A 13043-nucleotide genomic window follows, 5' to 3' on the forward strand; every position below is an offset into this window, starting at 1 on the left:
TACAGCAGGAGACTCATAGTCCTATTCCTGGTGTCTCTGTGAAATTTCATGTGGCCACTGTGTGCAATTAGAATGACAACTGTGAAGTTCTTAGGTAACTGGAGATTTATAGACATGAGCCTCAGTCATGCAGCAGGGTTTAGATAATTGCATTAAGTATATGTGGGACTCAGTAACAGAGAGACTTTTGCGTGTGTTGGTTGAAAGGCATACAGTAATTTTCAAAGCCCAGAGGCACGGGTGTGCCAAAAAATGCATGTGGGAAAGGCCAGTTAAATGACTGACCAGCCCCTTGTGTGCACATTACCCTGATTTGCACATATGATTACAACTGTATGCGAAAGTGTGAGTGCCCTTTTGTGCCTATGCTTTTTCTGTGCATAAGCCTTGTGTCTCTATTTTAGAAAATGTGATCATATACAACCATGAGGACCAAATACACCTGAGGCATCAGTGGGTTGTGTAGTTCAGTCGAGTTGTGCTTGATTACCTCAGTGATGAGATTTTGTATACCCACTGAACGCCAAGATGGTGCAATCTACATCATGTTCCAATATTTTTGAGGCAGTTTAGATCCCATGTATCGCATATACAACGTACCCTACTAAATTTTGCCCTGACACTTCCAGGGGTTTGCACCCGTTTACTTCAGTCTGAATTTGCCTCGCACAGACAGAATTGAAAGCATTCTGGCTATTTAGAAAGTGCTCAGTGAGGCCAGTAAATAGGTGCACTTAGACTAGAAACACATGCAAAGCTGTAGCAATTCACACGTTGTGATGTAACCCTTCTGTTTAAATTTTCATTAATCTCTGCCTATATTTAATTGTCCATGAAGAAGATCAAAGTTTGGGAAAGTGGATGGTTAGTATGGGACAAAAATAGCATGTATTTAGAAACACTCAAATGGTTTTGATTGTTTTGCAGAACTTGATAACATTACTGCTTTTGTGCTGGACTTTTAGCTACTAAAGTGTTAGAATGTGGATGTGAAATTCCATAGTGATTCGACACGGCATTTATGATTTACGCTGACATTTACCAGACATATGATAGGTTGTATAAAAAATATATATCAACATTAAAATTAGTAAGAAATATACTGCCACAGAGAGCCCTGAAATAGCATCAGTGGGAGGCCACATGCATTCAAAGGATATGAATAGCCTTTAGTGTGGATAAAAAGGAAATATTTGCACAACACAGACTTTAAAGATGAGCAATAAGAACAAATTCATGACTGAAGTGAAAAGGGATGCTGCAGCCTAGGTGGAGGTCACGGGCTAATTGCTTCTTGGGGTGAATTTCACACCCAATTAATTTATCACATTTTTGCAATAAATGAACCATAGTGTTATAAAATACAGTAAGTGATTTATGATCAAACAAAGGATCTGATTCAGTACTCCTTGCACTCCCAAATCTTCCATTGAGGCAGTAGGCATTTGAGGGCTGCCAGGAATATAGAATTTGGCCCTAAATCAGGAAGTTATCTTAACTGCTCAAGAAATACGACTTCTAAGGGTATGTCTTCACTACTGGCCGGATTGGTGGGCAGTGATCGATCCAGTGGGGATTGATTTATCGTGTCTAGTCTAGACGCGATAAATCGACCCCCAAGCGTTCTCCCGTCGACTCCTGTACTCCAGCTCAGCGAAAGGTGCAGGCAGAGTTGACGGGGGAGAGGCAGCAGTTGACTCACCGTGGTGAAGACACCATGGTAAATCGATCTAAGTACGTTGACTTCAGCTACGTTATTCACTTAGATTGATTTCCCCCTCCCCCACATTCCCCCCAATGTAGACCAGGCCTAAATAGACTTTCAGAACTGTCACAGAAATTTTGTTGCTAAGGTACAATATCCCCTCATCTCCCCCATGAAGATGATGATGATGGTGGTAATAAGAAAAAAACAAATGCTATTTTACTTCCATGTTCCATCCAAAAAAACCACAAACCAAAACAAAGAAACAAAACAAAACCCCCAAAGAAACCAAAAATCCTACTCTAGTGAGCAAACAAAATTTTTGCAAGACTTTTTTTTTTTTAAAAAGAGCATAAACCCAAGTAAATTTGCAGTCCAAGAGCTGTTGAAATCTACATTAAATTACAGGAGGGGTCCTGGTGTTAATCTAGTGGAATCATTAAAACATTCAGCCACTTAACACCCACTAGGAGTTTGCATTACACTTGGCATTAATAGTATTTGCTTCTTGCACCTTATCCTGTTATATCATTGTTGTTTGGATACTTCAATTGGAAGAGTTTGTGTGTTTGGGTACTTAAATAAATTTTAATCCCATTTAATTTTTCTACAAAATTATAGGCTCTGGGATGTCTCACTTTCCTTTCTCTTCATCAGTGTATTTAACAAGAGCCCAGATGAGGAAGTCAGAAGATAGGGTTTCAGGGCTTGGTGCATATGATATTCACTTGTGTCCAGGGGTGGCTCCAGGCATGAGCACGCCAAGCGCGTGCTTGGGGCGGCAAGCCACTGGGGGCACTCTGCTGGTCGCTGTGAGGGCGGCAGGCAGGCTGCCTTCGGCGGCTTGCCTGCAGAGGGTCTGCTGGTCCCGCGGCTTTGGCGGACCTCCCGCAGGCATGCCTGCGGAGGGTCCGCTGGTCCCGCGGCTTCGGCGGACCCTCCGCAGACAAGCCACCGAAGGCAGTGCTTGGGGCGGCAAAATGTCTAGAGCTGCCCCTGCTTGTGTCTGCTATGGAAAAGGACAAACATCAATGGATGGCCATTAATTTTAATGGAATACACACGTAAAACAATAACAATACAAGTATGCTTCATCGGAGGATCTTAAAGTACTTTACAATGTCATTAATTAGGCTTCACAACACCCTTGAGGGACTGTAGGGAAGCAGTATTACCCCACTTTACTGATTATGAAACTAAAACTCTCTGCAGAAGAAGGGTTGGATCTGGAGGTGCTAGGGAAGAGAAATCCACCATCCACCTCAGCCTGCATGGCTCAGAGCTGCTGCTCCACTCAGTTTGCTGGAGTAGCTCCTCCATGCCAATCAGATGGTGCTATGATGCCACAGGATCTGCGTAATACGGGCAACTCTTGGACTATCCTTATCACTATTCTCTGCACCAGCCAACAGATAGATTGCAATATTTGGGGTCCCATTTACTTTCAGAGTGCTTTTCAACCTCCCTGGAATCTCCTATTTTTCTTCCTCCTTGCTAACGGATCCAGTGTCATGCTGGCTCCTCTCCTGGTAGAGGAGGATGGATGTGACTGCTTGTGTCTGCCAGAGGTGTTTGCTAGAGAGTGGAGTTGTCTATTATCACTCAGCCCACTTGTATGTGGGGAGCAGTGGTGGAGGATCCTAGTCAATGCTATGTTGACTTTCTGTTTGTATAAACAGCTTTTATTGTCAGAGCTTTGTTTTATGAAATTACTTAACTCTTTGAGTACTGTAAATATAGCCAAAACAGAAATCACATTGACTGTGGGAAGTGGAAGATGACTTGGAGCTGCCAGACCCCTTTAAAAAGGTGCTACCTTTGACATTAGTCATAGCCATTGTCTGGATTTCATTGGATTTATTTATTTTGCTTTATTAATTTTTTTTAAGTTTAGTTGCAAAGAAATGCATTTCCTCTTTGGCATTACATAACCACTGGAATAAATATTTAACGCTTGTGATTCCCAGAGAGTGCCTGAGTTTTGAAACATCCAGTGTCGTAGCTATTACAAATTAATGAACATTCTCTTAAATATTTCTGTTTAATATCTTTGCTGCCTTAAAGTTCTGCTAGAGTAGGGAAAAAGAAAGCTTAATAAAAAATAAACAAGTTGCTTTCAGTTTGTTGGGGAAAAAAAGGACTGATTTCTGGAGAAATTTGGATGGCTCTTTATTTTTAATAGTACAGTGGCCTGATATAAAGCCCATTGGAGTCACTGGAAGGTCTCTTATTGATTTCATTGGTGTTTGGATCAGGCCCTCAGATCTTCAACTTGTGTGAATTTTCATAGCTCAGTTGAAGTCAATGGAGGTGGGACAATTTGTACTAGCTACGGATCTGCCTCCCCAGGTTCTTAATAACTTTTCTGGAGCTAAGGCTTTACACTATATTAACATGGAGTAGTGTGTAGTGGCAATTAGTAGCACTCTTGACAGACTAAGTATCCTGAGAATGATCTACAGCAGCAAGTTAATAAAAATAGAGGGAGACAACAACTAAATAAAAGGTTGTGTGTGTGTTTGTATTTGTAATCTATTAGGCGTTGAATTTCTCTGATTTGACAGAGGTTTGATTCTGCTTCCCTTTGCGTTGACCTAGATTAATTTGAAAACGTTCCTGTTGATGATGATTAATAAACCTGTGCCCTTGATATTATTAATAAAAAAAAATAACGGACAGGAGTGCTCAGGAGTATCCCATTTTGTGACTTCAGGTTTTAAATGCTTAGTGTGAAAAAATGTAATGACAAATTAAGAAAAAAATTAAAGGAATGACTACTTAAAAAAAAAAAGAGACTTTAGAGGGACATTTTTTCAAGGCTTGCCACTTTTCAAAGTTTGCTACTTTTAACTATGCCTAAGATTTGCTTTTTATAGTTTGTCACAATCTTCTCATTTGCTAATTCAGACATGATTCATCTGTTAAATAATCCAGCACTTGATGACAAAGAAAAGTTTTAATTTAATATATTTCATTTCCGTTTTTATAAATTCAGTTGTATTGCAATGAATCTAACAAAGCAAACCACTAAGAAATATAATCTGATATATCAAACCATGAATTCACAGTAGGAATAATTAGATGCATTTAGTTAATAAATCTATAGCTATATCTATATCTAGTGCTGTGTGAGAATTTCTCACTCAAGAAATAAAGGTGCTACATATAGACTTAATGCACACCAAAGCTACAAATTTCAGAAGTTTCCATTGTCTACTTATCTAATTATGAATCTATCTCCATGCAAACACGTCTACTGCAGGTAAAAATATATCTAGATGTCTATCTTTGTTCCACTGTACGCTTGCCAGTAGATAGCTATACATAGAAACATAAAACAGCTTGTATATCCTGCTATCTTTTGAAACTTACAGAAAATTACCAACAGTTTTTTTTTCTGTAGTTTGCTTTCATGTTTGTGGATATACAGAATTAAAAAAAAATTTAAATACTTTAAAAATCAGTTGCTTGGTTAAAAACATATTTAATTAAATAAGCAACTGCATTTTTATGATTCTCAATCTGTGTTTGTATTTGATAATACATTGACCTTGAAATCAGGCAATATTGCTGTTAAAAATTAAATTTATGTAGAGTTCATTAGTGTGACTGAAGTCACGTACAGTGGCATCTGATTGCTAGAATTTAAGAGCAGGTGTGGTGGGTTTTATAGGAGTAGATCTGCACCACATGTGTATTACCAAAGAGAATATGGATATAATAACTTAAGATTTTCTTGGGAGTGCACACAGTTTTCTTGCTTCTTCTCTACTTTCTTTGTACCAGAGTGCAATTCAAGTTAAAATGAAAAGTCTTTGCAGGAATATTACTTTACATTTTTTAAATTTAAGTAAGAATGATATTTTCTAGCAGTACTTTAAAATGCAGATAATCAAAAAATAATTAAACACATTTTTCTTCATTAATGGAAGCATGACTGTTTTATATTGTGATTTGTGAATATAAGACAACACAAACAGTGCTTGATAACTGCGTGCTGTTTAGTGATATGTTTAAAGTGGATGAGCCTCAGTGTTAATCAGACTTGTTCACATCTCCTGGTTGTTTGATCCTCAGTCTGATTGTCCATTAATATTCAAAATCTACAAAGAGAGAAAACACCTGGCCTTATTTTATGTTAACACATTCTGGCAAAGAGAACAAGATCAATATGGTTATAACAGCAAAGCAGTGTATGGCACTTTGAATTTAATGGACAGTTACACATTAATAATTATGGAATCAAAGGAGCAGTGAAAGTTAATGAGTTATTTTAAACTGTTTTGCTTGGGAAGGTATTGGTTTTTAAAAAAACACAAAGATTTATTTAAATAAACTGTCTTCACCAGGACCCAAAGGTTTTATGACGTTATAGCACTGTATATAAACTGAGCAAAAGTTATTCTTCACCACAATATCGTTTAAGTGGTTATTATTACTTCTACAAAACCAACAAGGAGTCCAAAGGCACCTTAAAGACTAACAGATTTATTTGGGCATAAGCTTTTGTGGGTAAAAAACCTCACTTCTTCAGATGCACCAAATAAAGCTTGAGCTCTGTATTTGAGAATTTTCATTCTATACTATATTTCAGTAAAAAAAAAAAAAGCTAATGTTTTAGAAAATGTATATCAGTCTGATGCTGATTCCATTGAAATGGCAAATATCCCAATGACTTCAGTAGGAGCATGATTAGACTCTCTGTTTTCTTTGTAATTTATGGTCCTGATCCAGGAAAGCACTTAAGTATATGCTTAACTTGAAGCATGTGCTTAAGTCCCAGTGACTCAAAGGGACTTAAGGATCAGATCCTTGTCTTAAATTACTGCATTAAAATTACATTTCTATGTCAACTGTGCCAGAATATCTGATTAAAATCCAGTTGTCAAAATCTATTCGATTGTTTAAAAGGTAATTAATAATTTTCTTCACTTAATTTACAAGAACAAATCATGAAAATCACCAAAAAAAATTTCTAAAAAGGGTCACATTAGAACTAAACATATATTTTTCTCTTCCATTTCATATGTTGAAAGGCTATGATTTTTTAATGTGCTTTGATTCCATCTACACTGTGTTATAATTAGAGGTGAGTGACTAATTCATAATCCAAAATTCATAATCCAGTGAATTTCAACTTTTTTTCTGTTCACAAATTCTCAGATTGTGATTGTTCTCAGATTTATTGGTTGCTTGAAATCACTTGAAAAAGACTCAAATTTAATTTAATCTGTGGTTTGCTATTCCAAATCCAAAATTCAAACTGTGTTGTTTAGATATGACTGCCACCCAAACCACACGGTATTGTTTCTATCCTGTGGTTAGAGGGGTCTAACTTTAACATGTGCTTTCCGTGTCTATTCCAGCATTTAAATCAGCTTTCTGTTATCATTCATGCTAGTATAACTGTATCACGCTAATGGTCATGGAAAACAAATACAACAGGGGCATGGGAATAGACGAAGCAAAGCAGTTACAGATGTAAACAGACTATATTTTTTATTTTTATATTATTATTATGTATTTGTTATTTTATTGTTTTACTATTTTGCATTATTCTCTATAACTGCAATACAGCTGGGGTGGGCCTGTGTTTGAGCCTGCATCCTGAAACTCAGTAAATGTTTAGTGCAGAAGGGGTCACGGTTCCAGAATAGCAAAGGTTTTTTTTAAATAAGTTAACCTCTGCCATCTCATCAGTCGAGTATGTTTCAGGTAAATACTGTGAATAGTCACCTACATAATCACATCCAGGTGCGCTGGTGTCTGTCAGAGTTCATGTAGGACCAGACCCTATGAGATGCTGAGCACTTTCAATTCCATTGAAATTGAGGGCACCTACATAATTAATTGACAGGTAGGATCCATAAAAGAGTAAGGAAATTTACAAAGTACCCTGAGATCTACTTTGCATAAATGTATTCACAGAAATGATTATTTATTAATCTAGTCTAAAGGAAAATTCTCCTTTTTAGATAAATGCTTATTCTGCAATGATTCTTTGTGCAGAACTGCTATTGGCGTCAGTGGAATTTCTGTGTGTGGAATGAGCACAGGATATGACAGAGTCCAGAGTGTGGTTAAGAGATCTGCAGACTGCAGTTCAGAGTTTTTGCTTCAATTAATGCTACCTAAGAGTACTAAGAAAAAAGTTATATACTAAAATATTCAGAGATTAAGCTGTAATATGAAAACATGAACTAAACATATCCCCCAGTATGACTTCGATTTAGCAGTGCTCTGGGAGGCCTTTTCCTTAGTAGAATATTTGAAAATATGGTTTGCATTAGAGGGGTGTAGAAAATTGAAACTTAGGGCTCTTGTATGTACAAAGGTACCATAATGCTGCATTGGGGTGGTCGACTAGAATAAGAGTTCAAAATATGTAAAAGCAGAAGTAAATGATGGAAGTTAGGGGACCCTGCTGTGACAGGGAAAGGGGTCTAGGTGGCACCTTAGATAAACGTTTTTGCCTTTCACTTTTGGAGACCTTGGTTAAACAACAAGGGATTGCACCAAAGACTCCCATTGACTTCAGTGGTCTTTACATCAGGTCCTAAGTGACAGTGAGCTTCTAGGTGTCAGCCTACAGGTAAGTAGATGAACAATATCAGCACTTGGCAGGATTGGCACCCTCTACTCATGGGAAGCCGGGACTTGGATGGAAGGAGGTGTTGTAGGGCTTGATTAATTGGCATTGGCAGTGCTGTCTAGGGAAGCCTATATATTCCCGGATATGCAGTCTGCCAGGCTTTATGTCCAACCCACCATTTTCAGAAGCTCTGGAATGCTCCACTTTCAGTTCAGACAACACCGACTATTTATATTAAATCTTCTCAGGGTTCAGTTTACTTCACAAATGATCTGCTGGGTAGCTCTATAAAGCTCTAAGATATAAAGTTTTGATTCAAACTATTACAAAAATAAACTGGCCTGGAAAAATACAAAGGTCCTTTTGCTGCCATGAAGCATGAAATGGAAATAAAGGTAGCCAGTGTGTGTACTTGACAACACTGTGACATGTGATGTTTTCAGAGGTATCTCGGGAGCATCTACCACATTTTACAGCATGAGAGGCATGTCATCTGGAGCCGTTTTGATCTCTTCGAGCCTGTTCACGAATGCACATATTTCATAACAAGCTCTACATCTTGATAAGAATCTCTGAGTTTCTTCTATGAGGTACCTGCAAACAATTCAAAGCTCTTCTACACAACAAATGTGAGAACCCCCTGACCACAGGCTGCCTTTAGAGCAGACCAAGATTTGACGTTACTCATATCTTCCAGTACCTGTCAAAGTTCAAACAGGAAACCTGGTTTTTCCTCTAATGTCAACAACTTTTTTTTTTTTTTTTTTTTTAAAAGCAAGCCTTCAGAGGCAGACTCAGAATCTCGAGCAGTGGAAGTCCTGTATTTCTTCAGGACAAAATACACTTTCTCTGATACGTCATTTACTTGTGACATTAACAAGAGCTGAATATGTGGTTTTAAGTGAACCTCTGGGTGCTTCAGTAGAAATGGACACATTGGCTTTGAACCACCACACACCAAAAAGACCCATTCATTCATACAGGAAATAGATAATATATAGCAGAGGGCTCACTTTAAATAGTACTTGGCTTGGGAAAGGTCAGGAAAATACCTGGTTTCTTTCCTTTCATGCTGCTACATTAAATGCACCCAAATTTGTATGTATGACACCACTTCCCATTACTCCAAACATATATCTATATAGTTTGTATGATAGACTGGAAATTTGAATACAATAAATAATTATATTTACTAATTATAAAATACCTTTCTTTGGAGGATCTCAACCATTAATTAATTCTCATGGCATCTCAGAAAGCTAGGGAAATATTCTGACACACACTTTGCAACAAGGTTAAGAGACTTGCCCAGTGTCACACTGTGAGTCATTGTCACAGCAGGGGACAGACTGTAGGAATCCTAGCTAACAGCCTCCTGCTCTAACTACTATACAAAATTCCCAGTCTTTCATAAAAACAATTAATAATATAATAAATGTTGCAGCTCTAAGCACTTTACATGCCAGGATTCAATGTGATTTATAGATATTAAATGAATTAAGCCTCTCAGCACCTGTGGGAATGGGGAAACTGTATAAGCCCATCATTCTTGACATCCACCAATGTTCATGATGGAAAACATTCACTGTATTAGGAAACCTACTATATTGGAGGATCACTTTTCTCTTATGATGTATGATTGGCAGATGAGAAAAACATCACAAATACAGCTGCATTGTGAAAAGAACACACAGGCATTTCCATTACTTTCATCTTGCTTTGTATTTATGTCATTATAAAATATGCTTTTGTGGCATGCATAATTAAGGGGCAGAACATATGGTAAAGACTACTTACAGTAAAATGTCCATAAAGTTAAATTCTGTAGCTGGATTTTAAAAACAGCTGGATAATACGATTAGTAATAATAATTACAGTGAATGATACATTCTAAAATAGTGGTAATGAACTGACATGGTCCATGGCATAAGCTGATCCTTGCAGGGGTCAGGAAAAATTTTTTTTCTCTGTGAACAGAACTGCATGAAAGACTGAATGTGCCAGGATTTTTTTTAAACCGTTCCATGACTCATCAAGCATACTGAACGTAATGGACCAAGAGGCACATTCCGTCTTACAAATCCATGTTCCAGTCTGGTAACATACTGTCTGCTGCTCTTTACTTCCAACCTTGCAATAGGGTCACTGCACTTGAGGAAGGAATTTAATTAGTTCAGTTTTACCCAGGATTCAAACATTTCTCATTATTTAAAGCACAACATTCAAATCAACATGTAAAAACCATGGTACAATTTATTTATCAGTCTATTCCATATGAGATGTGAAACTAACTCACCATGGTCTAAGCACCCCAACTACAAATTTACAGGAATCTTTAATTCTCAATCTGTCAAACCGCTTCTATCCTAAATGCCCATAAATAAGAAGATGGTAAGAAGAAAGTGATCAGTTACTGTATCAAACAATTATAACCGCTTCCACTATGCGTCGCAATTTAGTAAAGGGAACATTTTCATTTCTAAGATGCATTTTATTTCTAACTCCTAATAGCCAATGAAATATCAATGGCAAATCATTCCAGCTAAGAGCAAGTTTCTTATCGCCCCCTGATTCGACAAAGCACTTGCGCAACATGCTTAGATCACATGCTTAAAATGAGTAAGTGCTTTGCTAAATCAGGTCCTTGATGGTGGGCCACTTTTAAGTTCTGCTTTGATAGCAACTCAGATTAGCAATAAATATTAAAGTACTGACAAGCTGCATCTTCCTATGTGGCTGAGTTTGCTATCTGCATCATGCCTTACATATCCATGTATGTTCACTGACTTGAAATGCACTTTATCACTACACTGCAGGGTGCAGTACATACAGGAAAAATTCTGGAGTAAGCCAGTATGAATTTCTTGTGCTCAAGCACTGATCCTTCAAATATGGCCGTCTGGCCAGAGACATAGCATTGACCCCTGTGGAATGGGTAAGAAGTGATCTGTTGTAGTATGGTCATGTATACTCTTATACCAAGAGGCATCCAGCAGGATGGTGGATATTCCTGTTTTGAGAGGTGTCTCCATGTAAGTATTAGAGCATCACTACGACTGCAGTGATATGCTAAGATCATTATGGGCATTTCTGTAAGTATATATAACTACATTCAATTACTACTTAAAGGCATATGGATAATAAACTGTCCTTTCATAGTAAATGTATGTACTCTGGCTATAGGCATCCTAATAGTAATTGTATATACTGTAGCTGCATCGTGTATTTTTATGGTTACATATAGACTCACCAGGTCCTGGATAATAGATTATTGTGTTTGTTCCTTATTTCAGTCATGGAATAAAAAAACTGTTTTTCATGGCCTTTTACTGCTGTAAATAGCAGTTGTGATTCCTCCATATGTTGGGAAAATTCATCTCCTGAGGTAAATGGGTTCACATTGATGCAACTTAGGTACATGCGCTGAGGGCTGTGTGGATCCAGTACCTAGATGTTCTATTACATTTCTAATGAGCATGTGCATTTAAATTTATGGAGGGCTATTTTTTTTATTCCTTGCACAGTGCCACGGCAAATGTGAAATCCCACTCAAAGACTGGAGCAGTTTGCCAGCCTTCAGGAGACCACAACAGGGATATAATTATTAGACTCTGAGCATATAACAAAATGTGTTTCCTGCCACTGAGAGCAAAGCTTTAAAACCTCACTACTTTTAAAAGTTGATTCCAAAACCTCTTGGTTCCTGGTTTTACCTGGGTCATTCTGTGTTTAACTTGTCAGGGCTGAATCCCGTATGTCCTCTGCATGCAGACCTGTCATTTAAGCAGTGGGAGCTCTGCATGTGTGGCAAGATCCACTGCACCTACATAATATTGCAGAGCAGGTACAGCAGTGCAATCTTCCCTTCCTGTGTTTCCTTAACAGTGCATCTCAATTCTGACCACTGTGCTGAGAAGGAATGTTAGAGCCCCATGGCCCACTTGGTCTTTGACTTCTCTGTTGTGACTGCCAACAAGGAACTGAACTGAGGCTCCCAAACTCATTTCACATCAGCCAGCAAAAAATCTTCGGATGGTAAGAACCTTTGGTCATCACTGACCTGGGCTGGATTTTATCCAGCCACTTAAAACTGAAAGCTTCTGGTTATCAGTCGCACTCCCCTTATCCCCTTACAGTATTGTGTTATAATGTAGTAAGGGAAAGAGAACCACTGGCTATGTTAACTCAGGTGTTTTCAAGACTCTGCCCTAGAATTGCTATGGATCTTTTAAGGAGCTTTTGTTTGATTTTTCAGAATTAACATGATCATGAAAGACACTTAATTTGTAAGGGCTTGCTTACTTTTGGAATTACAGATGTACAATGATGGAATTCACCAACAAGAAACCAGCTGGTACATTTATAGATCACCAGGTCCCTTTGGAAAAGAGCATCCTCTGTTTTTTCATATATAATGACACTGACACTAGCTTCTTTATCTCGCGTACTCTGGTTTTGTATTATGGCTATAACAGTGTCTGATGCCTCTCCCTGGATTAGATTGTAGCTTTGCCACAAACCCTGCCTGTGGGGCTGCATGTAGCTGCACCTACTCAGGAACAATGCCTGGAGGGACTGATTCCTCTGAGATGCACAGTTACCTCCTTGATTTGCCCTCTAACATGTAGCGATGGGGAGAATTAATGTGCTGCTGGTATAGAACAGCTGCAAAGACATCCCCTGTATTGGCTCTGATGTGCTGAAAACTGCATTTGGGAGGGCTGCAGAGCTGCTCCAGGGTACACC

At 38.2% G+C, this 13043-nt stretch overlaps 2 long non-coding RNA genes across 2 annotated transcripts in view; one reads left to right on the forward strand and one right to left on the reverse strand.

The window, feature by feature from the left end:
- Window positions 1-13043, forward strand: part of LOC120370472 — an 83677-nt gene that overhangs the window by 37474 nt on the left and 33160 nt on the right. The window contains exon 4 of the long non-coding RNA XR_005583760.1: window positions 12183-12332. This is a non-coding gene — a long non-coding RNA (uncharacterized LOC120370472). The remainder of the gene's footprint in view (window positions 1-12182; window positions 12333-13043) is intronic.
- Window positions 5645-13043, reverse strand: part of LOC120370471 — a 33977-nt gene continuing 26578 nt past the window's right edge. The window contains exon 6 of the long non-coding RNA XR_005583758.1: window positions 5645-5808. This is a non-coding gene — a long non-coding RNA (uncharacterized LOC120370471). The remainder of the gene's footprint in view (window positions 5809-13043) is intronic.

The sequence above is a fragment of the Mauremys reevesii genome, linkage group 8, assembly GCF_016161935.1.
Source record: "Mauremys reevesii isolate NIE-2019 linkage group 8, ASM1616193v1, whole genome shotgun sequence".
Lineage (NCBI taxonomy): Eukaryota > Metazoa > Chordata > Testudines > Geoemydidae > Mauremys > Mauremys reevesii.